At 34.1% G+C, this 27,174-nt stretch overlaps 1 non-coding gene and 1 pseudogene across 1 annotated transcript; both read right to left on the bottom strand.

Moving 5' to 3' along the window:
* On the bottom strand, window positions 1-26,431 carry LOC119506003 (annotated as a pseudogene).
* On the bottom strand, window positions 7,633-7,739 carry LOC119506629. The gene has a single exon (XR_005211041.1). It is a non-coding gene; the product is annotated as a U6 spliceosomal RNA (small nuclear RNA).
* Window positions 26,432-27,174: the final 743 nt, after the last annotated feature.

Genomic DNA, 27,174 nt, shown 5'->3' with positions numbered 1-27,174 from the left:
CTAGTACCATGACCATGCTTGCTGTTGGTCAAATTCACCTATTAGTCTTTTGATGTGAGCCAGCTTGTTATGAAGTTACGCATCTATATATATATATATTTTCCCTTTTCTTCATGGTAATTGGGACTAGACTGCATGATCTTCTAATATTCTTGTAAAACTTATTCATGTATATTCTGATACTCGTTTGATCCCAGAGAAAGTCACCTTCATTGTGCATCCAATTTGATAAATCTTCTAGCATCCGTCTCCATCCTGACATGCAAGGTCCTGTACTACTCATACTCAGCATTGGAGTAACCCTTATAATTCTGGCATTGCTCGCAGGAGACAATAGCAATATATTTTACTAAATAGTTGGGGAGTTTAGTTATTAAGAAGGCTCCATGGAGGCAGTGCAATTCTCTTTAACTCCTTCATTGGAATTCTGAGTGGAGTTATTTTGCTTGGTATTTCCTCTCCTCATTTAAAGTCCTCCTCCTTTTCCTCGACAGTCTCAATGTCATGCATTTTTATTTGGTCCTTTTCCTTGTGTTTTTTAGATTTCTTTTTGGACTTTTTGTGAGATATTGAATAGTTTTCTTCCATAGGCTTTGGCCACTTTAGTAGAACTGATCCAGGGGGGTAGTGTTTCCAGAGATTTCCTACAGGTGTATTTGTCTTGCTGGTCCTCATAGATAATACCATTTTAACTAAAACTCCCAAGAGATAGGTCTCGAATCCCCGGCTGTCTGGAGTACTGGGAGAATTGGAGTCAGAATTTGTAGTCTGAGGAGAATTTGAGTCGGGCACGAGAGTTGAAGGCAGTGGTGGAGGGGTGGGGATGACAGCAGCTGCAGGGGGCAGTGGGAGACTGCAACAGAATTTTCACTGGTGGGATTCAAATGACCATTTAATGTTGGTGATACTCTGTCTGTCAGGTGAGATATTCAATTTTTTTATTCATTAAAGGATCGATGAAATCTTATTCCACAGCCATTTCTGAGAAGGAGAAGATGCAGCATATCTACCAGAACAAGGGGAGATTCTGAATGACTGTTGCCAGTAGCATTCTGAGATGGATTTAGTTTTCTAGAGAACACTGACTCCAATGACCATCTGTCTATTTCACTGCTTCCAGGACAGTATCTTTGAAGCTCTTTAAAAACATAATCCTTTAAGGTATATGAGAGGTTCTTAGGATTCAGATTGGCTACTTGTTGCAGAAATGCTAGAGGGAGTTCTTGTCTTTTTGATTGATGCCATCTTTCCGCAATCGAGCAAGCAGCTCAGTTTTCTTGTAGCCTTCAGTGCCAGTAAGTGAATCACTCTGTCCCTATAGGCTGATGAGAAACATTGCTGCTGCAAATATGAATCATATTTGCAGGGTTTATGGGAGTTGACCTTTTCCTCTCAGGCATTGCATCTGGAACAGCTTGAGGTGTTTTCTGAATTTGCACTCTTTGCACCTACATATGGTCCACCAGGTTTGGTAACTTTTGTGCTACGGTTGGTTGCAGGATTCCTCTTTTGCCTGGGTCATTCTTTCTCATGTCATCTGATATGAATTATTTGTTGCACAAACTGTAATTTTTTCTTTTATAAATCCCAGGAAATTGCACTGAGAGGCTCCAGAGCTGGAGAATGTTTGCTGAATGCAGTCAAAGCTGGCTTGAGGGTTGTTCCTTACTCACATTTGAAGAAAAGAAGTTAGTGTTATGTACTTCTTTGGGGGGTAATTTTTGGGAATTTTGACAAGCCCTTGGAGACCTTGGAACTTAATTGAAGGTTGAAAAGGAATTAAATTCTTGTGGCCCTGGTATGTCTTGAGCACCTGGATCACCGTCTTGGTGAGCTTCACATGCAGTACAGTGATGATGTCCACACAACAGCCCACAGGGCTTTTATATATTGAGGATAAAGTTCTCTTGAGTTTTGCATTTACACTTTTAGTTACTTTTACTGAAGATCTTCATTTCTTCACATTATCCCAAGCTACTCACTGTCTTTTCCTTTCTACCTGCAGAACTTCCTTTAGTAATTCTTGTAGGGCAGGTCTTCTGTTGATGATTTCTCTCAGCTTCTGTTTATCTGTGAGTGTTCTAAACTCTCCCTCATTTTTGAATGACAGTTATTCCAGTTAAAGAGTCTTTGGCTGACAGTTTTTTTTTTCTTTCAGTACCTTAAATATCTCATACCACTGCCGTCTCACCTCCATGGTTTCTGATAAATTACTTGTCGTCTAGCCTTATGGAGGATCCCCTACATGTGATGAATCACTTCTCTCTTGCTGCTTTCATAATATCTTTGCCATTCTGATTAGTATGTGTCTCAGAGTAGGTCTATTAGGATGTATTCTGTTCTCGGTATGTGGAGTTGATTGGACATGTATATTTCTGTCTTTCATAAGAGTTGGGAAATTTTCCTCATTTATATCCTCAAAGATTCTTTCTGCCCTTTTCCCTTCTCTTCTCCTTCTGGGACACCCATGCTGTGTTTGTTTGTATATTTCATACTGTCACTCAAGTCTCTGAGACACTGCTCATTTTTTTTTCTCTTCTTTTCTCTATCTGTTCCTCTGACAGTATGATTTTGATTGTCCTGTCATCTAGTTCACTCTTAATTGTTACATTGTGATACATATCAAATAATGCAGATGAATAAAATGTGGATTAAAAACTAGCAATAATGGTAAATGGGGCATGGAAACTACAAGTACACACTATACATGTTTGAGGAGTTTAAAAATGAAAGGATACAGAAAGATGTTACGCTACTTAATGGAGGGTAAAGTAAACGTAAGTAGTTTTGACATAGTTTCTTTTTAGAAAGAAGACACCCAAGCATAGATATCAGAAAAGAAAGGAGAAAGGCAATTTTAACTTTCAGAACAGCTACTATTTATTATGTGCTACATTAAGCACATACATGTATTGCCTTATTCAATTCATTGAATAGTTAGACATCTTCCTTAAATTACAGAGTAAATAAGTGGCAGCATCACAAGTCAGATCCAGATTCCTTTGTTTTCAGAACCCATGTTCTGTCAATTATGTCACACAAGAGGACTCAAAAAGAAAAGCTACTAGAGAGAGCTAACATAAATTATGAATTACTGTTTTATGCATAATGAAGGAGACAGAAATACTAGAATTCAAAGAAGTTAAAGAAATCTTTTCATTTAGATTTTCTGAAACTGAAAGGAAAGATATCAAGAATAGGGGAATGGTGGTATGCTGAAATGATAGTGGGTATATAGGAAAATACACATTAAGTTAATAACAGTAATAAAACAAACACTGACATTTAAATTAGTAAATAATTTATTATTATATAATTATTAATTGTCTGTAATTATATCATAATTAATAAAGCAAATACCTTGCAGCAAAGTAAATGAGGAAATCTCAATGTGAGCTGCATAAGTGAGTAACAAGAAATGGCTCATGACACTTTTACTGTGCTTGAATCTGTCACATATTTGGCAATAAGTTGTTTTTGTTTGCAAAATAGTTTTAAACAATTTGAGCAAAAATAGTATGGTCTTCAGTTTTAATCTAATCGGGAAGAAAGTATCTTTCCAAGAAAGAACATCAGAATTAAATGATGAAATCAGATGTGTGTTTTTAGTTTAGTTTTTTTTTTCTTTCTCAAAATATTTTTATGATTTTGTTGTTGTTGTTAGTAGCAAGAACAACAATTTAACTTTTTGCTTCTTTGGAGATGCCATTTTGGTTTAAAGCACAGCTTGGGTAGTAGGACATAGAAGTTTCTAGCCTATTTAGAAACAATAATTTGAACTACTTAATATTCTGAATTTTTATATCTGGGTGCATTTGATCGCTGACTTTTGTAGTTTTTGTACAATAGTGCTCCCACTCTTGAAAGTGAAGTGATTTAGACCATTGTACAACAAACCCTTGGATCTTTATAATTTATTTAAAAATGGAAAATATTTTCTTAACAACTCCTTTGCTTGTTTCTAACACTTGTTTACATAATTTCTACCAAATTCTAGCTATTCTTGGTGTTTCTAAAGCTTATTAAGTCAATCCATCTACTTCCTCTCCCTGTCAGCATTTGCACACACAAAAATCCTTCAGAAATACAACAGAAATCCTCATTTGACTTTCCAACCATATCAACTTAACTGCTTTAAACTATGCAGTTTGTTTTGTCCTATGAGATATAGTTTGAAAACTAGTCTTCAGTGAGGTGAATAAACAACTTTAAGCATTTCTAATGTTTACTGTCTTGAAAACAGACTATTTTTATCCTACTGCGCAGTTTTTATTTATTCAATTTAGCAAAATGCAGTACAATTTTAATTGTTCTAGTGTCTAAATTGAATGAATTTGATTTTCATTGATATTTAAATCTTAAAGATATCAATGTTTACTATTGATTTAGGACTAAATTGATCATGTTTGGGGGCAAAAAGGATCAAGTAACATTAGACTTTGAGTGTGCCCATAGTGAGGAATATTTTGTGAGAATTAGGGAAAGTTTTAAGGAGAGTCCTTGCATAAAGATCACACTGTATGCTTTCTCTTGGTGATGGTTTGGAAGATCTGTGCTTAATGTGAAAATAAATACCAAGGGAAAGGAGACGTTGTTTCACTCCATTTTGACTTCCATTTCCCAGAGAGTTTTTCTTCTCCACATGTTGGATGGTACTTGTCAGTGAAGCACAATGCTGGCAGTTCACTTTAATCCCATATGGTGCTGTTTTCTTACCTTTATAATGTGTGAATTAGATAATATCCTCTCTAGTGCTTCCTAACTTTAATTCCTAAGACTGTGTAGGATTTTGTCTTCTTTGTATTGTGAGAAAATTTCTCAATAATATAACACATGTTGGGGATTTCTCAATGATAAGCTGAGACCAAGCAAATATAATTTTGTCCTTGAATTAATCAATAAGTTGCTAACGGATCTTCCCACATCTCCTCGGGTCCCTGGGGTCTATTCTCAACACTGAAACCCAAGAGATCATCTTAAAGCATAAATCCACTCAGGCTACTCCCCTGACAAACTCCCCAAGGGATTTCCATTGCTCCTAGGATAAAGACCTTATCTCATTCCTACACTCTTACCTGAACTTGCCCTGAAGCCTTTCTGGCTTCCTTCCCTTAAGTTCTTTTAAGTTGGCATGTGCCTCCTGCCTTCGGATTCATTAACTTCACTCCATTCATCATATAAAATTAAAATGTTACTTTTTCAGGGAAGCCATCCCTGAACCCCAAGACTAGAACAAGATCCCCTGTTGTGTGACCTCAATGTGTTCTATATTTTCCTTATAAAAGATCACCATTGGCAAATACACATTGAGTTGGAAAATTGAGTGATGTCTTTTTGATATAATTAGGCTAGAAACCTGATGAAGGCAATGACCTTGGTCTTTGCTAATCATTTTATTCCTAGTACCAATCAAAATTACTGACCAAAAATAGGTACACAAAAGAAATATTTCTTAAATTGATGAATCTCGCATATGTGGATGTCACTAAACTTTATGTTCTTTATATTTGAAAATGGATTTGCAAAGAATGTATTTTGGGGGACTTCAATTTCATTATATTTTAAAATGTATCATTCCTGAATTCTGCTCTTGTATATTACAGTTTACATGCTCTTTTTAGAAAGCTATATAATTCCCAAAGGAATGGAAAAAATCAGAACTTACTTAGACTTTTAGCAAGGGTCTATCAGTCAATATTATAAAAATTATGATATAGTGAGAAGATTGTTCCAATTTTGGAGGATGGGGTATTAGAAACAGGTGTTATAAATCTTACGTAATTATATATAAGCTAAATGATACACTTGTAAAGCATATTCATCCCTAAGTGATACTGGCAATTGTCACAGTTTTCCAGTCTCCTATGACAGGTACAACACAGTGGCTTTGCTAAAACAATAAGAATTTATGAGCTGATGGTTTTAGAGCCCAGAAGTCCAAAATCAAGGTGTTGGCAAGGCCATGCTTTCTCCCCAAAATCTGTAGTCCTTAGGCTTCCTTGACTTGCATCTCTGCCTCCCCTCACATGGTGATCTCTCTCTGTTTCTCCATTTTATGTTGACTTCCAGCTCTGTCTTCTCCTTCTGCATCCATATTTCCTGTCTTAATAAGACCTCCAGACATTTGAATTAAGGCCCATCCTGATTCAGGTGGGCCACATCCAATAGGATCTTAGAAGAGCCTTGCCTTAGATTGTAAAATACTATCACGAATATTTAATATGGCTTAAACACAGGTATTATTGTCTCACAGTTTCTGAGGCTAGAAGGCTTGCTTCCTTCTGGGTCCAGGTAGCCTTCTGGTTCTGGCTTGTTACAATCCTTGTGGTTTCTTGGCTTGAATCTCTGTCTCACATCACATGGCAATGTCCTCTCTTTTCACTTACAGGTTCCCACTGACTTCCTACTTCTCCCTGTGGTCTTCTTTGATTCTGGCTTCCATTTTCTTTCTCTTTATAAGCATTCCAGCAATCTGGATTAAGACCCAGGTCCATTCAGTTGGGTCACACTTAACAAAAAAGAAATCCTATTTAAATGCATCCACATGCAGAGGAATGTGGATTAAGATTAAGAATATGTCTAAATTGAGGTACATAATTCAATCTATGACAGCCCCATTCACAAATGAGTCCACACCTTAAATGATAATATATAACATGAGCACAAGTTATCCCTAGTTCTTAGAAGAGATGCCTGTGGAGAGGCAAGGGTCAAAGCCAAGCACCGCCTACTTACAGAACAAGTCATCTAAACAATGTCTAAAGCCCTGCCTGCTGCCCTGAAACTTTTTATAAATACAATTTTATTGAATTATATTCACACACCACATAATCCATCCAGAATACACAATCAGTGGCTTGCAGTATCATCATATAGTTGTGCATTCATCACCACAATCAATTTTACATCATTTTTATTACTCCAAAATAAAGAAAAAATAAAAACAAAAAAGGCACCCAAAGCATCCCATACCACTTATCCCCCTCCATTATTTGCATATTTTTTGTCTTTGTTTTATTACCCATCGGCTCAAACACTGCATAAAGGGAGTGTCCATCACAAGGTTTTCACAATCACATGGTCACATGACAAAAGCTAAACAGTTATACAATCATCAAGAATCAAGTCTACTAGATTATAGTTCAACAGATTCAGGTATTTCCTTCTGGCTATTCTAATACACTAGAAACTAAAAAGGAATGTCTACATAATGCATAAGAAAAACCACCAGAATGACCTCTCAACTCTACTTAAAATCTCTTAGCCACTGAAATTTTATTTTGATTCATTTCTTTTCCCCCTTTTGGTAAGAAGGCTTTCTTAATCCCATGATGCCAGGTCCAGGCTCATCCCTGGGAGTCATGTCCAGGGAAACTTACATTCCTGGGAGTCATGTCCCATGTAGAGGGGAATGTAGTGAATTTATTTGTACATTGACTGAGAGAGAGAGACCACATTTGAGCAAGAAAAGACATTCTCTGGGGGTGACTCTTAAGCATAATTATAAGTAGATTTAGACTATCCTTTGCAGGAATAAATTTTATAAGGGCAAGCCCCAAGATTGAGGAATTTGGGAGCCCCTAATGCTTGTGAGAATATCAGGAAATCCCCCAGGTGGGGAAGTTTAATATTAAAAATATGGTATGCTTCATGAATTTGCATGTCATCCTTGTGCAGGGGTCATGCTAATCTTCTCTGTGTCGTTCCAATTTTAGTATCTGTGCTGCCAAAATAAGCAGTGCACTGCAACTTTAAATCAGCTCCAATAAGCAGTAAAACTTCAATGTAACTGTGTCATTAAGAAAATTATAGTTTTATATTGTCCACTAAGTGTTTACATAGCATTTCTTGGACTAAAACATTCTACATGTAGCAAGCTCACAAATCCAGATTCTGCTGGACATGTGGATTATAGAGACCATTAAAAATTGATACACCTCCATGCAGAACAAAGAAAAATGACAAGAATCCTCTGCCACTTCTATCTTTGATCATGTATACAACCTTTGACTTGTTAGATGGATAGAACATCAAAGTGAAATCAAATGGTAAAGTAGTCTAAGCCATGAATCTCACCAATCCTCAAACAATTACAATTCTCATTTTAGAGTTATTCAACAAATTTGATTATACCATGCTTAGGCATATGCTTTGAAATGTAAAGAGTAATATATCAGGCCCTATGTACATGAATAAATAAGTATATAAGACAGAAGAAGTTTAAGTCACTATTCAGTCCAGTTGTCAAAAACATAATCTCCCATTGAATCGCCTAATCCTTTTCTGCATGCTCTGCAAAATCATCCATACCAAAAAAGTTGAGGGACCCATGGAGTAACTATCTTCTGTTCAGAATTCTCTGAATGCAGACATTGTATTTGATTTACTGAATGGTGCTTTTTCTTGACATTTCAAATTATTCAGGCCATAAACTACTTTATTATTTTCTTAAAGCACATAATCTCTAACACAGAGCACCTGGATAAGGAAAATCATATCAGCAGAGTTCAAAATCTAGAGTATAGGATACTAGAAAAGGGAAATAAAACTAAAAGAGGGTCTCAATGTCAACCAATGTTTCCCTGTATTTGAGTTTTATAGGCCAAGTAATTTCTAAGGAACATTATTGGTAAAGAATAATGTTGCCAATCATTATTTTTCCAGAAAGGGAATTTAAAAATATGAAAAGAAAAAAGAAATCGCTATCTAATATAGCCAGCATTTCACACAGAATGGGCATTTTGATATCAAAACCTTGGAAACTGACAATAATAGGTTAATGGGAATTTGTTTAAATTTAACCAGGTTCTACATGTGTTTCTTTACTTGCTTGATCCTCACAGACCAGAATTAGTATCTGTCTAGACAGTCTTTTAGGAGTGGTTCCAAAACTTGTGATTGCACTGTCTCATTTCACCATCAAGAGATTTAACATACTCTCCAATACACATATATTTAATAATAAATTATATTAAATACTGCTGTACTGATATATTATGTACAGTTTAAAACATATACCTATTAGAAATGTTAAAAGGAAAGATTGGAATAAATATAAATTGAAGTTTTAAAATCCTCTGCATGTGCTCAACACAATTCAGAAAACTGCCTGTGAAATTACTTTGATCTAACCCTTTTAAAGGAGCAAGAATTGTGCTTCCCAATAGATTTCTGGAAGGAAACACATTAGAGTAGAAAATCTTCTGGCAAGTGGTAAGAACCACATCAGCCATATTTCTTCGACAATCCATTTCCGAATTTTCCACCTCTTTTTGGGTCAGGCTCCTAAAAAATCCTTCTGGGATAGTCCCTCCAATTTTCTCTGTTAAGGTGAATGACACATGCTGTTCCAATTTACTGCAGCTGCCAGAAATGCAATATACAAAAAATGGATTGGCATTTATAAAGGGGATTTACTGGGTTACAAGTTTACAGTTCTAAATCCATAAAAGTGTCCAAACTAAGGCATCAGCAAGAGGATGCTTTCACTGAAGAAAAGCCGGTGGCATCTGGAACTCCTCTGTCAGGGTTGTGTGACTATGTTCTTTCTCCCACTTCTTATCAACAGTCCTAATTTAAAACCAATTCTAGCCTCCACCTGCCCTATGGAGTGCATTAAAAACTGTCTTCACAGAACCTAGTGTGACCAGCGCTCCTGGTTAGAAAATTATATTCTGGCCTTGTTAATGAGGAGATAGGTAGCATGAAAATAGGGAAAACTATTGAAGGTCAAATTTATTTATTTTTTTCCTACAAGGTAAAATTTTATATGCTATAATCTATGTGTAAATGCCTGAGTAGCTCAGATCCTGCTATATGTCTTATTATCTATAGTAAGATGTGTGTGCAGGAGATTGGGGGCATCTGAGCTCTGGTGACCACTAGGGAGGTTATACTCCCTGCTCTAGAAAGCCAGATTCACTTCCTCCAATAGGAAAGATTCTAGGAAATTTTGCAGCCTTTTATTACAGAGTTTACTTTTAAAAATCTTCAAGCTGCAAATATTCAAAAAAATACTTCTTCACCATATTGACAGTAAGTTTCAATTCTTGACAATTATTTGATTTTATCAATTCATGTGGAATGCTCTTGTCTGGCTAAACCCCAGTTATTGCATAACACATTTTGATCTATTCCCCCTAAATTAACATACTTTAACCTAAAAGATAGTTCATCAAAAATATGTTCCAGCTTCCCTCTTGACTATTTGCTCACACCAACATTTTTTATACGAGGAAATGTTGAGAAATGAGCACAGTTACCCCTCCTCATCACCCCTGAAATTTTCAGATTCTGTACCTCCTTGAGGAGAAATAACTCAAGTTTTTGCATGTAGCTTTGGTTCACTTTGTTAGGCCTTTAACTGTAGGGATTCTCTTCCTCTCTTCCAGTTGCTCAGCCAAATAGCTTGGAGTCATTCTTAACACCTCTGGGCTGGTTTGGATGTATTATGTCCCCCAGAATGCCATGTCCTTTGATGAAATCTTGTGTGGGCAGACGTATTAGTGTTGACGAGGTTGGAATCTTTGCATTAGGCTGTTTCCATGGAGATGTGATCCACCGAACTGTGGGTAATACTTTTGATCAGACCATTTCTGTGGAGGTGTGGCCCCGCCCATTCAGTGTGGAGCCCTATAAAAGCTCACAAACAGACCTCAGAGCAGCTGCAGCTTGGAGAGACATTTTGGAGAATGCCATTTTGAAATGCAACCTAGGAACAAAGGAAGATGCGAGCCACATGCCCTCCCAGCTAATAGAGGTTTTCCAGACACCATCTATGTACCTTATTGTTGTGAGGGTACCCTATTGTTGATGCCTTAGTGAGGACACTTTCATGGCCTTAAGACTATAACTTTTATAAAAATCAATCCATTTCTGGTGTTTTGCAAAAGAGCAGCATTAGCAAACCAGAACAACCTCCAATTTGGTGAAATATATGTCCAATTCATCCAGAATATAACAATGCCTCTCCACTCAACATTTTCATCCAGAGCTAAGCCACCATCTTCTTTCAATTGATTAATGCACTATCCTCCTAATGATTCTCCATACTTTCCCCCCTTCTTGCTCCTCTAAAATATGATATCAATGGAAAGGTCATGATGATTTAACTTAAACTTCACTCAAACCATGTAGCCCACCTGTTCAAAATCAGCCAAAGATTTTTCTCTCAGAAAAAAAGTAAAAATTCTTTATGTGTTCCAAATGATTCCAATGGTCTCCTCCCAACTCTCTCCCCCATATTTCTGACTTCATCTTTTATTACTCTCAACCTTCCTTACTCTGTTCAAGCCATACTAGTCTCCCCATTCTTCCTTTGAAACCTCAGGGTGTTCTGCCTGGGAGTCTTGGTGCATGCCATTCCCTTTCCTGAAATGCTTTTCCCCTTATCCAAATGGCTTCTTCAACAGTTCCTTCAGTATCCATCACATCTAAAATTGAATTTTCATGGACATTTTATATTTCCTCAATGCTTTCATCTCCTTGCACATATATCATTGCATCATTATTTATATATTACTTATTATTTTACGTTTTGTCTTCCTCACCAGAATAGGAGGTGGAATTTTTTTGGTCTGCTTTAATTAATGCTGTATTCTTTCAACAGTGCCTGGCATAATGTAGGGACTCAATGAATGTATGTTGAATGAATGATATCTACTTACTCACATTTTAATTCCCATGTTCTTAAAACTATTTTGAGAGTCAAGTACATTGGGCAGGTAGTCCCCATTCACTCTTTTATTTTGAAATTTAGTAAACTTATGTTATTCTTCGTGAGTTGGGTACATGTGTTTCCTCTTGCTACTGAGGACATTTAGATAAGCATTTTCTTATTTATAAATGGCATGGGATAATTATCAAGAATTAGGCAGTTTGCCTCATTAAATAGACAACTTGCCTAAAGGAAGGATTTGACAAGTAAGTTCTTCTGGAACCACCATCCTCATTTTTTGACATCTATCACTAAACATTTCCTTAGATTTTCTTGTATAACTCTTTGTAGCACCATCAGCTACCTAAATGATTGTATTTCATCCAGTTATAGAGTGTATTTTTGGATCATGGCACCCCACTACCACCTCCTATCTCAAACCACTCACAAATTTTCTTTTTTTAGAATTGTGCCCTGTCATTGCTTAAACTAAAAGATGCCATCCCAAAAAAAGTTCTTTTGCACTAGTTCTATTCACTGTAAAAATACTGAGACTGTTCACCTGTATTATGCACTGTCCAGATTATGGAGACTCACAGGATAAAGCTTTTATATGGTCTCAAAATTTTGCCTGTGCAAAACTATTTTTTGTTTGTTTGTTTGTTTGTTTTTGCTTTTTTTTAACTATGGACACTGTGACTCATGAACTGGATTCTGTTTCTTTTATTACAGAGGCTGCAATAAAAACCAAAAGCCTTGGTCCTTCTCTAGGAAAGTTTTCAGCACTTGGTGTAGGTTGAGTTCATGCTTTGGAGTCAGACTTGCTGAATTCACACTTAGTGACACACACTTTCTATGCATCAGTTTCCTTCTCTTAAATGAGAATAGTTCTTCTCTCAGAGGGAAGTTGTTATGATTAGATGTGGAAGTCCATAAAAAGCTTAGAATCATACCTGAAAAAATAGAAGTGAAGGGGGGATCTACAGAGTTCATTATTGTGTATTTTGTACATTACACCTTGAATTTATTAACATATCATGATTCTCTTTTTACTTTGCCTTAATTTCTTCATTTACTTGTTTTAAAATAATTTCTTATACAAATGGTATCAGGTATTTAAAGCTATACTAATTCCTTTCTGGTAAAAGATGCACTAAATCCTTTCTAGTAAAAGACTGGAGAGAGATAAATGTACATGAAGGAACAGATATAAGTAGATCTAGCCCTCTGGATGTCGATATGGATATAAATATAGAATATATTTATATAATTAATAATAATTAAATATTTAAGTAATATAATCCATATTGAGCAACACAGATTTATGTATTTACATTAATAATTTGAAAGGTTACTTTATGTATTTATGTCACTTTAAACAAAATAGTGATTGTCTAAATAGCAGACTGAGGTTATTATTTTTCAAACCAGGAGAGAATGACTGTATTTTCCGGAAACATATCTCGGATACAAATGTGTACTAAAGTTTAAATGCATTTAAGATGCAACAATATCATTAAAGAATAACAATAGATTACATACATTATAAATTATAAATTAGTTTACCTATAACATGTTGGACTGAAGTAGATTTATGGTCAGAGAAACTGCTTTGAGGTAATTTGGAAACATTATATATTATAGAAATTTAATGGGCATTTTGGGAATTTAGTGACATTATAATGTATTATAGAAATTTGTCAGCAGACTGAAGTACTCCTGTCAATTGTGATTATAAATACAGAGAATATAATTCACTGTGAATCTCCATAAGCATATATATCTGAAGAGTTTGGTGCTTTTTCAAACCTTACTTTACCTTAATAATCTTTGTGTAATTGAACAGTATAATTGAATTCAGTCTGTGTAATCAAACACTGAGTGGTGTTTGAAAATTATTTTCTTTTCTTTACCCTTTGTCTATTAAGAATCCACTGCCTTTCTTCTAATCCCCAAATCTTTCCTGTCTATTCCTGTCATGATTATATAAGCAAATTTTATAACTCCCTCCAGAGAGGCGAAAGTCCATGCTACCAGAATTCTATAAAACACCTTGTTGTTGTTATTGATGCTTATTCTCATTGTCATGTGATAATTATATACTATACCCAGGATACATTTTAATACATGCATGTGCCATTTGGGAATCCTAATAAGGGAGAAAATATTCCCCCTGTGACACCTTTAATTAGTGATATCTAAAATATAATAGTTTTATTTTCTAAATTATAACTGACAAAAATTTATTAAGTATAATAATACGCAAACATACACAGAGTTCAAAGTTCAGTTTGGGATATTTCACAGATTAGTCATATACAATATGAAACTGAAGTGACAGTCTTCAAGTTAGTATGCTAGCTCAGTATTGCCTATTATAAGATCTTTGAAATTTATGTGTGTATGCATATATACACACACACATATGTCTATATATATATATATAATTAGTTAATATAATTGTAATAGACAAAATTAAGCAAAAACTTTTTGGCTTTTTTCTTCTTTGTTTTTGTAATCATCTTCCTCAAAAGGATGTGGTAGAGCATATAGAAATATATAGTAGACAATTTTCAAACATGGTAAGTTTAGGAGACATAGAAAACAAAGGTAGAATGAATAAAATGATGATACCTGAAAGGTAGTTTGAAAATTGTCACTGCCTTAAATTAAGCAAATTATACAGTATAAATCGTGTTTAGATCCATAATCTATTTTCCTTATTACTAGATTATGTGTGTCATCACACATAAATGTTTACCATCATTTCTAGCTGAAAAATAAGGAGAATATACCTTAGCATCCCTTCTTATCATCTCTACAGGGAAACCAAATCAAAACCAACCAACCACACAAACAGACAAACAATATTTACTTGTGATGCAGGGTTGATACACATTATTGCCTTCCTGTCATGGGCTAACAAGACTCATTAATTCACCTTTGAGGCTTAATCTTCTGCAAGGGGAATGGGAAAGAATTTGATAATAACTTCCGTGGGCTGTTTGTTATAGAAATGCTTATTTATTATGTGAAATAAGCTATTTGGGGTAGATAAGAAAATCAATAAGTAGGCAAGAAGTGCTTTCTTAACCATACAATCTCTAAGGCAAAACTCACAAATGTAAAAGTTAAAGGTGGTAAATGTTTGGCCCTAAAGCAACTGATATTTGCTGTGACTCAGAGTGTGTATAAATTGCCCATGCTCTACTTTAACAATTACTAAGCATTCATTTATACATATATATTACTGAGGGTCTCAGTGCTAATTAATTGCAGTGGATGGAAAAGATCCAAAAGTAGTGGGTATGTACATTAATGAAGTTATTAAATGAAAACATACTGTCTCCCAGTTTACCCACATTCATTCTTATACCCACTCTCACAACTAATTTAATTTAAAACAGAAAGCAAAAAACCCTCATTTTCTGCCAAAAACTAATGCTTCCTCCTATGTTCTGAATTACATTTCTATGTCACTATCAGTAGCCATACTTATCTTTGTAAGATAAAGATTTAGGATTCACGACTGGCTTCACTGTGTTTGGCTGAGGGGTACATCTGAGGGATCCTAAGAGAAGAATCACTGAAGCAGAGAATTCCCAAAATTGGAGATGATGAGATGACACAGGGTAAGCTGAGGAAAAAAAAAAAAAAAAATTACAGGGGAATTGAGGAAAAATCACTGAAGTGAATCAAAATAAGCAGCAAGACTAGGAAAGCCTGATGGAAGTCCTGGAGGAAATAATATTCTGAATTTAAGAATTTGCCCTATGGGAAAATAAGTAAAATAAAAGACAGTTTGGTATCAACGGGTGTCTTAACAAACTGTTTAGATTGTTTTGTTTTTACCACCTACTCTCATGAAAAATCAAAGCTTGATGCTTTGATGGGTTTGCCTTGTATATTATAATTATTTCCTTTTTTGGAAACTACACCTTAAAAAAAATTCTCACATCTTTGAGAAACTATTCCCTCACAAAATTTAGAAGTAAAACAAAACAAATCCCATCTCTTCTATTTTCATGCGTTTTCTAGGTTTTACTTTCCTGTATAGCCAAATGGCTTCCTTTTATTCCCCAACCTTTTGAAATATTGGCTCTGCTTCATTGCTCTGCTAAAAGGATTTTCTCTTGATGCTGTGATGTTCTCTATGTTGTCAAATTCAGTGCATGGCTTTTGGTTCTTATCTTTCTTAAATTTTTCAATCTTTCTGTACTTAACTACCCACCACAGCTCTCAAGACCATCTTTCATTCACTTTAAATATCTCTCTTCCTTTTTTTGGTTTCCCAGTCTGACACTCTTTAGTCTTCTTTTCTGGTGTTGATAGCTAGCTCTGAGAGATCTTATCAGCTTCTATGTGATCAGCTGTCACCTTTTGGCTGAAGGCCCCCAATTTGATATTTATAACCCAGAATTGTCCTCTGAATTCAAAACTCTCTGCTCCATTATTTACCAACTGGTTTCAAACTTGGCATGCTCCAAACTGAGTCTCCAATCGAGAGTATTCTTATAGTACATATTTTAATTCATGGCATGAATAAATATCTTCTCCAGTCCTACTGCCACAGGAGCAAGGGTTGGCACCTTGTTTTCTTTCGCCTAATCTATTGCAATAGCTTCTTAATTAGATACATTGTTTCCAGTCTTACCCCTTCTAGTTCCTCCTCCACATTGCTCCTAAAACTGGAATATTAATATGTCACCTTCCTGGTTGAAATTGATCAGTGCCACACAGGGTTCTCAGAGCAACACAGAATCAAGTCCAGTTTTCTAGGATGATATTCAATGAAACACTGCTCTGAACCAAGTCCCCACCTCCAGTTTCTACCTCATAACACTTGCATGTGCTTGGTAGTTTTTGACCATCCTGAACTATTTTCTAAAGGAGCCAAGCTTCTCGCTGCTGCCCTGGCTCTGAACATATTATCTCGCTTGGATTGGCTTTCTAATCAACCATTGTTCACTAGATTAACTCCTAAAACTGGTATGCTTGTCAAGAAGCAGCTCAAATATCACCTCCTTGGTGATTAGTCTTATCCTTCTAGGTTTGATGAGATGAGTTGTTTTTGATTTTGGAACCCATATTATTGCAATTAATCCTGTGAGCTACACCAAGGCAAGAGCCCAGGCCTTTTGTGACCTCAGCACTGAGCCCAGGTCCAAGTCTTGAGCAGTTATTTAAATATTTGTTGAGTAAATATTTCCATTTCTGATCATCCCCACCTCTGATCTTCATAAATACATCAAGCCACAGACTACATAAGCACCAATAACACATTTCTATTTCTGTTTCAGAACAAGCAGGTTTTCTTTGATATTGGGTCGGTGTTGAGCAATAATGCTGAAATATTAGGATAAGAATCACCTGGAGATCTTGTTAAAGCACAGTCTCCTTGGGATCATCCCTGGAGGTTCTGATTTTGTAGGTCAGGGTGGGGCCTAAGGATTGGCATTTCTAACATCCTCACAGGTACAGCTTGCTGTTGCTATTACCAGGATAACCATTTGAGAACCACTGGTGTAGAGTACAGTAGAGGGGGAAAGAATAAGTTATTCCCCATCGCCTTTGGGAACAGTCAGTACACCTGAAATCATTTGTGCAATTAGGAAGTGTTATTTTTAATCATTCTTCAAATTCCAGAATTATAATTGTTTACCCCAATAGTCTTATAGGTATATTAGTGATACTAGCAACAAGGGTAGATAATATAGATTTGAAAACAGAAAGAAACATCTATCTCCTTATTCCTTACCATAGGCTTCTCTTTACACGTTTCTTTTCGATGCATTGCAATATTTTTTTCCTCTGGTGTCCTTTTGTATTCTCAGATTTGTAGGGAATTTATATGTTGACTTTTATCTGATCTATAGTGTCTTCTTTGGTTGTACTACAACTAATACCAAAACTTTGTCCAAGTAAGAACCTGCCTTGAAAAACTATTTTTCTTCTATGACCTCATTTGATGCCACTACAAACCAGTAAGTTAAACAAACTAGACAGTTTTATACCCATTTGACAAATGAGGAGACTGGGAATCATAGAGATGAAGATCTTGACTGTGGTCTCCTGGTTAGAAAGTTCCAGAGTTAGTGCTATCTTCAAACTCTGTCACCTAGTGTAGTGGGCTATGTAGCTTGGCTCCTGACAAGGATTCCATGCAGATCAAGTTGGACACGTGCCTCTGCTCACACTGCCACCCTGTGCTTGTTGAAAAGCTCATTTTGCCCCAAAGGCAAGCATGTCAATATTTAGTATTATGGAAAGTGGAAACACAAGTTAGAGAAGTAACAATATTGTGTAGTTGTAAAGTATAGAACTTTCAGAGCTAGACTTAACTTACGTTTCAACTGTGTCTAACACTTATGACAAACTGTCACTGGTGAAGTGACTTAACATCTAGTACCTTAAAATTGTTTGTAAAATACAAATTAGGTTGTTGTGAATATTAAATGAGTTACTATACATATATTGGATCCTAGCTTTAGTACATAATAAAAATTAGCCAAAACTTGGTAAATATTAGTAGGAAAAAGGCTAATTAATTGGGGCCATGACTGAATGTCACTGATTGGATAGAATGCTGAGAAAATTTGATATGACAAGGTATCATGTTCAGATAAATGACAGACTTCTTAACATATGGCTAAAAATAACATCATAACTAAAGAAAAATGTCTAATTAAATATTAAAACATTTGTTAACTTCTGAAAAATTGAAATTTAGATTGAGAAATGCAGAGTCATTCTTTCAAAATATTTCTTAATTTTAGTTGCTCTAAAATATTAAATTTCCACAAGATTCTATTTTGCTGAAAGACAGTCCATACTATTTAGTTTTTAAGTGTAATGGGATATGTCATCAATACCTGTATATATTATGTGTTAATGCATCTATATATCTGTCTTTAGGACTCTTAAGTCTTTCTTTCAGTAGATGCATATACATACATATGTATACAAATATAGCAGTTTTAAAGCTCTGAATAAAACTAATTTACTCCTACAATAAAGGGTCTATTAAGATAAAATTAAATATGCTTTCCCCTCACCACTCTTGTTTGTTTGTTTAAATTTTTCTTCCCTGAGAGCCAAATTATTTTGGTGTCATGATTTACCAACTTCTGGGTCATCAGAGTGGAGATATGCTAGATCTAACACAAGAATAACATAAAGTTTGATCATTAAGCAAAAAAAAAAAAAAAAAACACCTGCCCAATGCCCAGTTTTTGTACCACTGGTCACATTCTTTACTTTAAAATCAGAAGGGAAAGGCTTGTTTTTTCTCAAAGGAGTCTGATTCCAACTAAATCTTTGTCACCATATTTTGCCTGTACATTTGCTTTCACAGACACTCCTTTTAAATGATTTCTCTTAGGGATAAAGATTTCAGTTTTCTGGGAACAGGTAATGCAGGAGATTCTGCTTCTGAACTGGTAACAGTTGATTCTTTTACATAGCAAAGCATAGTCTTACAGAAACACAGAATTTATGCCATTATTTTCTATTTAAATTGCATGACATCTGATCTACAGTGACAGGATGAAAAAAAGAAGATCCCAAATTATCTGCCATATATTTTGCTGAATGTTAACAGCAGATTCAAATGTATTTCATTTCTGACCTTGTGAAATGCCTTCTTGCTTATGCAACGCTTTATACATCAAATACGCAAACTGCTACAAGGGCTCCAGCTGCTTGCAGGATAAATTTGAGAAAGCAAATCTTGTTCAGGTCAGTCTCACCAATGTCAGTTTTTCTTTATTCTTCCACAGCATAAGAAATGCATGGCATTTATTACATTTTGAATGTGATACAGGGAAGTCATAACACTGATTTTTTCAGGTGAATGCTTCTTGATCTGTAATGTTAAGGAACATTTACTCTAGCTGTCAAACCAGCTAATGTTTCCAGTCAGATTTACAGAATATTGTTTCTTTCATTATTACCTGCTTATCATAATTCAATGTGTGTGTATGTGTATTAGTGATGTAGTATTTGAGTTGAAAATCTGAGTTTCAAACATTGTAAACCTCATCATAATTCCAAGACTGTGAACTTTTAATATTTGTGTACCGTTTGGGATATTTGTTATACTTAATATGAGAAAACATCTAGGACTCTAATAAAAGCAGAGAAGTTTGAGGTTATCTTTGGAACTGATAATCACCAGGAAAATAAAATTTTAGATCCATAAGCACCTGTGAAGAAGGGGGCACTCTTGTAACCTTCAATCAAAATTTGAAAGAATATATTTTTTAGAACTTTCTAAATGTCTAGCATTCTACATTGTATGACTCAGAGTCTATGCTCCATTCTAACTGGGCAATGATAGACTGATGATAGACTATAGAAAAAATAAGTTGTGCTTTCTTTATTTTTAAGTGTTATTTCATAACATGGTTAGAAACATTTTCTACAAATTAAAAACAAATCTAGGTTCCCTGTTTTGCCTAATACAAATACCAATCTACTGTTCTTGTGCACAGTTCATGCCCAAGAACTCTGAGACAACTTTTCCAAAGAGAAAATTGGACAAAAATGTAGTCCTTATTGGCAATGAACTAACAGGATGGATTTTTGCTCATTGGATTTTCAAAAGGAACGTATTTAACTTAAGTGGAGCAAAAAAAAAAAAAAAAAAAAGGATATATGTATTCTTTGATTATATATGTGTATATATATTCTTCGATACAGGGATATGGGGTGTGTGTTTGTGTGTGTGTGTGAAACTTTGCGATAAACACTGTGATGCATGTGAATGATTTTTACTGTGTCCATTCACCATCCGCAGTGCACAGTATCTCTTCAGGGAAAAGGGCTCCTTAACGTTTTCAATAAGCTGGATCATAAACTGGGTCACCAGAGATTAAGTCAGGAAATAAAGAAATATTGTGCAAGCTGGTCTGCTGAGTCACTTCACACTCTAGGGCCCCACAATAGTCACCAGTATTTAAATGAAAATGGAGCAGATCCAGACCATTAAGTTAACACCAGGCACATTTGCAAAAGGTTAATGTGTCCATGACTTTGAATATTTTTTCAACCAGAAAACCTCAAGAAAATAAGATTCTCTTTCAGTAACATAAAATACATCCAAAGAGCAAGGTATAATTTATATAACTACTAATTTTCTCTCTTAAATCTCATATGCTCTTTTTGCAAATGAATATAAAGTAGGTTAAAATACCACTATTACTGCACTTTTTTCCCATAAAAGAAACCAATATTTTCCATTTAGCAAAAGTATATGAATATTCTATTTAGCTACAATTAAAAATAGCAGTTAAACAATATCATATATCTTATTAAAAACCACTACTGCTAAATTACCTAAATAAACGTAGTACTTGTCTGCATGAATATTCTGATTTTTATTTATCAAATACTTGCTTTACTAATAATAGTGGCAATGAATACTGACATTTTGGAGCTGTCACCCCAAACACTATCTTTATATTTTGTTGAAAATTTGTATATTTTGCTTATAATTGTCTTTTTATATCTGTCTCTGTCTTATTAGACTTTGGGCTTCCTGAGTCCAGAGAAGATATGTAATTAATATTTGTATTTCTAACATTAAGTATCTTCTGTATACTAGTTAATAAATGAGTAAATAGATATAAATTCCAAAAAGTACTAACAAGGGGGACTAAAATAAATATATAAATGTAATTTTATATAATTTTATTAAAAATGATTTTTGTTCTAAGATTCCATTATTAAAGGTCATATGTATGGATATTTTAGTGAGAGCGATGGTTATTCTTTTCCCTTCTTCTTCTTAATTTAAGAATCATATTTTAAAATGTGATATAGTGATCTGAAGTCCCTAGATTTGAAGTTAGATACTGTGATTGTAAAAAAAAAAAAAGCTCACAAAATATGCAAAGCCAAAGGAAAAAAAAAATCACATTTTCTATTATTTTTCAGTTTCATCCACTAATTGTAATATATTTGTGTTGAAATTGTTAAAATTCTGGTAGTTAATTTCTTTCTTCCTTAATGACAGTCTGTCTTTTCATTAACACTAATAGGAACTAGTTCCATTCTTATATATAAAAAAGAATGCATTCAAAATCCATCTAATTCAATTTAGAAAATTCTTTCTTTGATGTTAAATGGGCAAATTATTTCTGCAAGATATTTTAATAATAATAATGAGAATTACTTCTTTTCAGTTTTTCTCTCCATTGCATAAGTTTCTTTTACAAGCAAGTACATTCTCATTCATTGATCTTTTCCTTGAAAGACCAGATATGTACCCTTTATGTCCTTAAAAGTGTCTTTGACAACAAAACACTAACAGGATCACAGAAAGTAATAGCAAATGTGGGACACACCTTTAATTTTTTTTAATTCAATTTACACTACATAGAAAGGTACACAAATAATAAGTATAATATTCTGTTGTGTGGATATATCACAATCTCTATCCATTCTACAATTTAGGGAGAACTATTTCCTCTTTAAGGCTTTTCTGAATGGTGCTGCAGTAAATATATTTGTACGTATATTTTGGTGAACATATATAGACATTTATTTATTAGATTATCAAAATGTTTTCTTCTTTATCCATAACTGAAATGTGAAGCAATAAATATCATATAATAAACTATGTTTAAAATGTACTCACTTTTATCCAAATCTGTAGAAAATGTCCCATAGAGTTAAATTTTTCTAATATGTATGTCTTCAAATATTCAGCTTTTTCAAGTGTATTTTTTAAAAAAAATTTACTGTCAAAAGAATGCATTTTTTTGTTTTTTTTCTTGTGGCTATTATGACTTTTCATGGATTTTTTAAAACTAAACTGCAAAAGAGAGAACTTTTTTTCTCGCAGAGTGTGCAAACCTCCTTTACTTATAAAGGAAGAAATCTAACATAGGTTTCTAAACATCAATTAATAACTTTAGAATAATTTTTTACAGTATTGGAATTAATATGTTTTTACTTGAACTATCACAAACTAAGTTTAGAAGTTCTTCTCCCTTTTCTTTTAAATGTCTTTCTACTGATAACAAATTTATATTGTTGTTTCTAATAATTGAAAGGAAATATATACTTACAGTGTGGTGTGGTTAATTACCAATAATACTGGAGAGCAATCTTCATTTAAAGTAGTCTTATAATTGAATATTTATTGGTTGATTCCATGTCAGATATGAAAATATTTTATTTTGCAATGTGGCTAGTGAAGAGCTTATACTAACAATAAGAAATATGTCATTTTCTTATTTTTCAAGTTCTATTTTCTTTAATATATAGTATCTTCCATCCAAATTTACTTTCAGGAAACCATATAAACTACTGGTGCATTTTTGAGGCTTAATTTAGATAAAATGGATCACATTATGCAAGCATGTGTTTTAACTGAAAATATATAATCATCAATGTATAATATTCATTGAAACTGAATAAAACAGTGAAGGTTTATTCCATACCAGGGAACTCCCACTCTTTGGAAACTCAGTTACCAGGTATTACACCTGATACCTGACAATTCAGCATACACTCTGAATGAGAGAAGCAATATTCTTCTGTTTATTAAATACTATTGAAGTTTAATTATTTTGTTATTTTTAAGTAAAATTTCAGTGTAAATAATAGTTCACTTATTTTCTTCTTGCATCTCAACAGGTCATCTTACATGTGATCTGTGGTCAACTGGTCTCTAAAATGGGAAAAAATTGAGTACTCATCCTTTTTATATACTTATCTACCCGTTTAGGAATCATCTGTGCTCTTATTGATGAATATATTTTATATATACACAAAAATAGAAATAAAATAAGATAAAATAACTTGAAATGGAAATGCTAACATTTTAGTCCTGCAACCAGTGGATGGTCTTGAACACGCTCAGTTTGCATGTCCCTCGTCTTAGGAACTGCTTTAGTTTTCTAGGCTGCTAAAGCAAATACCATAAAATGGGTCAGGTTAAACAATGGGAATTTATTTGCTCACATTTTTGAGGACAAGAAAACATCCAAATCAAGGCATCATCAAGGCAATGCTTTCTCCCCAAAAATTGTGGTGTCCTGGGGCCGGCTGCCAGCAATCCTTGGTTCCTCTGTCACATGCCAAGGCACACAGTGGGGCCTCCTGGTCTCTCCCTTCTCTTCCACATTCTGTTTCAGCTTTTGCTCCCTCTGGGTTTCTCTCTTTCTGTCTGAATTCATTCTGCTTATAAAAGACTCCAGTAATAGGATTAAGACCTATCCTGATTGCACTGGGCCACACACACCTTAACTGAAGAAATCTAATCACTTACAATGTGTTCACACCCATGGGAATGAAATAATTTAATAACATTTTTTCTGGGGTATGGATAGCTTCAAATCATCATAAGGACCAATTTTGTGGAATGAAACACACTCGAGAAAACAGTGGGTATCCATGATCACCAAGTGTACTGATATAGTTGTAGTATTTGAAAACAAAATAAATTCTCTCCATCTCATATTACCTAGTTTAGCCTTCAGAAAATTGTTTTCTCCAGAGAAAGAGTATAATTAAAGTTTTCTAGATTGCAATTGAGATTGCTGCACATTAATTTTGATGAAGTCCACAAAATATAATTGACATGTGCAGTGACTGCCACTAGAAATCCAAATGAACACACAAGGTATGCTCTCTTTATGAGAAGTGTTGGCTATGATACAAGTATTTGGACAAAATGTAGGATTACCTTTGCATAGAAAAAATAATTTCTATGGCAAATTGGCTCTCAAGCATGAAATAAAATATATCATCAGTCTTGCTTGTTTTTATGTATTGAGTTTTTCAATTAGCCCATAATATCAGATTGTACTACAACATTATAAACCATGTTCTATCCTTGAGAAGTAGCTTTGTGCAATATGGCTATGAAAGAATACAGCTTACTAGCCCCAAATGCAACATTTGATTTTGAATTCTTACATTGCTATATGAGATTCCATAAAAATTAGCCTCTGATAATTGAACTCATAAAGAAGTTAGTTAGTAGTATCAAGCAATATCATTGAGTGAATTTCCTGGCTAACTTAGCATGGTGTCAGAGAAAGGTGTTTTTGGATGGGGTCATGCTGGTTCGTGGTCTGCATCTTAGCAATGCAGGTACAGAACAAAAATTAATTTTTCCTATGCATCATAAATTGGTCTTAGGGAAGTGACTGATATAACTCCCAAAAAGAATAAGGCCTAACTCAAAGGTCCATCTTTCCATTTACAGAAAGAAAAATTACTCTCAAGAGAACTATGTTGATTAATCAGTGTGTTTTCTGTCTGCTGGAAAATCTATATGAAAAGCCAAAATTATAATCATAATGATTTTTAATGGACTCAGAACAAGAGGCATTAACTGAACAATCTTCATGGAAAATGCCATTAAGGAGTGCTTCTCTGATGTAACTTTCAAATTGAATATACCTTCTCAGGATAGAGCATTATTTCTCTTCAGAAGAGTTGTGGAAAAGCTGATTTTTTGTGTGTCTTCTTCGCTTTCTTTTCTTATTATCTTTATATTTTCCTTTTGTTCAGGCTACATATGGTCTACTATGTATTGGTAAACCTAATTTTCTTTAGATATACTAACATTAACAAAGTTATACCAGTGTTTCCTAAACTGTGATCCTTGGAATCATCTTTAGGTAAATGAGAATAAGCAAGGCAAAAAAAAAGAAGTTAAGGCACTTCTATTTCTGCATTTTGATTATGTATAATGTTCTTTCTTGCAGCTAGTAAGAGCAGTTTTTACTATGTTCATATGATTAAATACATTGATTTTCAAAATTTAACTGTGTTCATGGAGGCAAATCCCACTTGCTCATGATCTATTATCAATGTTATATATTGTTGGATTTAATTTTTATTATATTTTGTTTAGGACATTTGAATCTATGTTCATGAGGAATATTAATCTGTACTTTCTTTCCTGGTGAACCATTTGCCTGGTTTTGGTAGATGGACATTGCTGGTTCAGAGAATGAATGGGGGAATATTCCCCCCTCTTTAATTTTGTGGATGTGTGTTTATAGAATTGGTATAATTTCATCCTTAAATGTTTGGAGGAAATTCACCAATGAAACTACCTATCCTTGGAGTTATCTGTTGTTCTTCTTTTCATCTTTTTCTTCCTTTGGCTTAACAGATTTTATTCTTTTATGATTACAGTTTATCTCCTTTGTTGGCTTATTGGCCAACCGTTTTAGTAGTTTCATGAGAGGAAGAGAATATACCTTTAACGTATTGCTGTCTCACTTCAAGCAATATTTTACCATTTCATACAGATAAAAGAAACTTAAAATAGTACACTTCCATTTTTCTCCAGAATCATATATTTTACTTTTATATATGTTATAAATTTCACCTATATTTTTATTATTTATTTTTGATAATCAATTATGTTTTAAAGAGATTTAAATACAAAGCCACTACCAATGCAGTACTATTTTCAGGGCACTTTATTCCTTGGTATAGATGTATATTTCCATTTTGTATCATTTTTATTCATCCTAAAGTTTAACATTTCTTGTTAAACTTTCAGCTTTTGCATGTAATTTTGAAACTTATTTTTGCTAGATATAGAATTCTAAATTGATTTTTTGTTTGTTTCAAAACATTAAAGATGCTACTCTACTGTCTTCTTACTTGCACTGATTCCAAGAAATATACTGTTCTTATGATTTGTTCCTTTGTATGCTTTTTATCTTTGGCTGCCTTTGAGATCTCTTCATCACTGGTTTTGGGTAATTTGGTTTTAATGTGACTTGGTTTGGTTTTCTTCATGTTTTCTGTCTTTGAGATTAATTTTTTGAATCTCTGAGTTTTCATCAAATTTAGAAAATATTCATCCATTAATTCTTCAAATGTATTGTATTTCCTGCCATTTCCTTTCCTTCAAGGACTCCAATTACATGTATATTAGAGAGTTTTAAGTTGTCTCATAGTTCATGGATCTCCATTAAATGTTATGATATTCTTTATCCTCTGTGTTTCATTTTGAAAAGTTTCTATTGCTACATCTTCAATTTCACTACCCCTTTTTTCTGTGGTACCTATATGCCTTCAATCCCATCCAAGGTGTTTTTCATTTGACATGGTAAAGTGTTCATTCCTAGAAATTTGATTTGAGTCTTTTTCTTTTAATCTCCTATGTCTCTACTTTAATTTTCAAACATGGGGATAACAGTTATGCTAACTTATTTAATGTCCTTATCTGCCTCTTGTAATATCTGCATCTGTTCTAAATAGTTTCCATTTATTAATTCACCTCCTCAATATAGGTTGGATTTACTTTATTGTTTGTATGCCTGAAACTTTTCTATCAGATGTCAGACATTGTGAATTTTATCTTACTGAGTGGTGGATATTTTTTATATTTCTAAAAAGATTCTTGAGATTTGTTCAGAGATGCAGTTAAGTTACTTAGAAATGGTTTGATCATCTTGGGAATTGCTTTTAAGATTAGTTAGGTATGCCTTGAGCAGTACTCATTCTAAGGCTAATTATCACCCACTACTGAGGCAAGA

Source organism: Choloepus didactylus, chromosome 11 (assembly GCF_015220235.1).
Source record: "Choloepus didactylus isolate mChoDid1 chromosome 11, mChoDid1.pri, whole genome shotgun sequence".
Lineage (NCBI taxonomy): Eukaryota > Metazoa > Chordata > Mammalia > Pilosa > Megalonychidae > Choloepus > Choloepus didactylus.
This window is presented reverse-complemented; position numbering and strand designations above follow the sequence as displayed.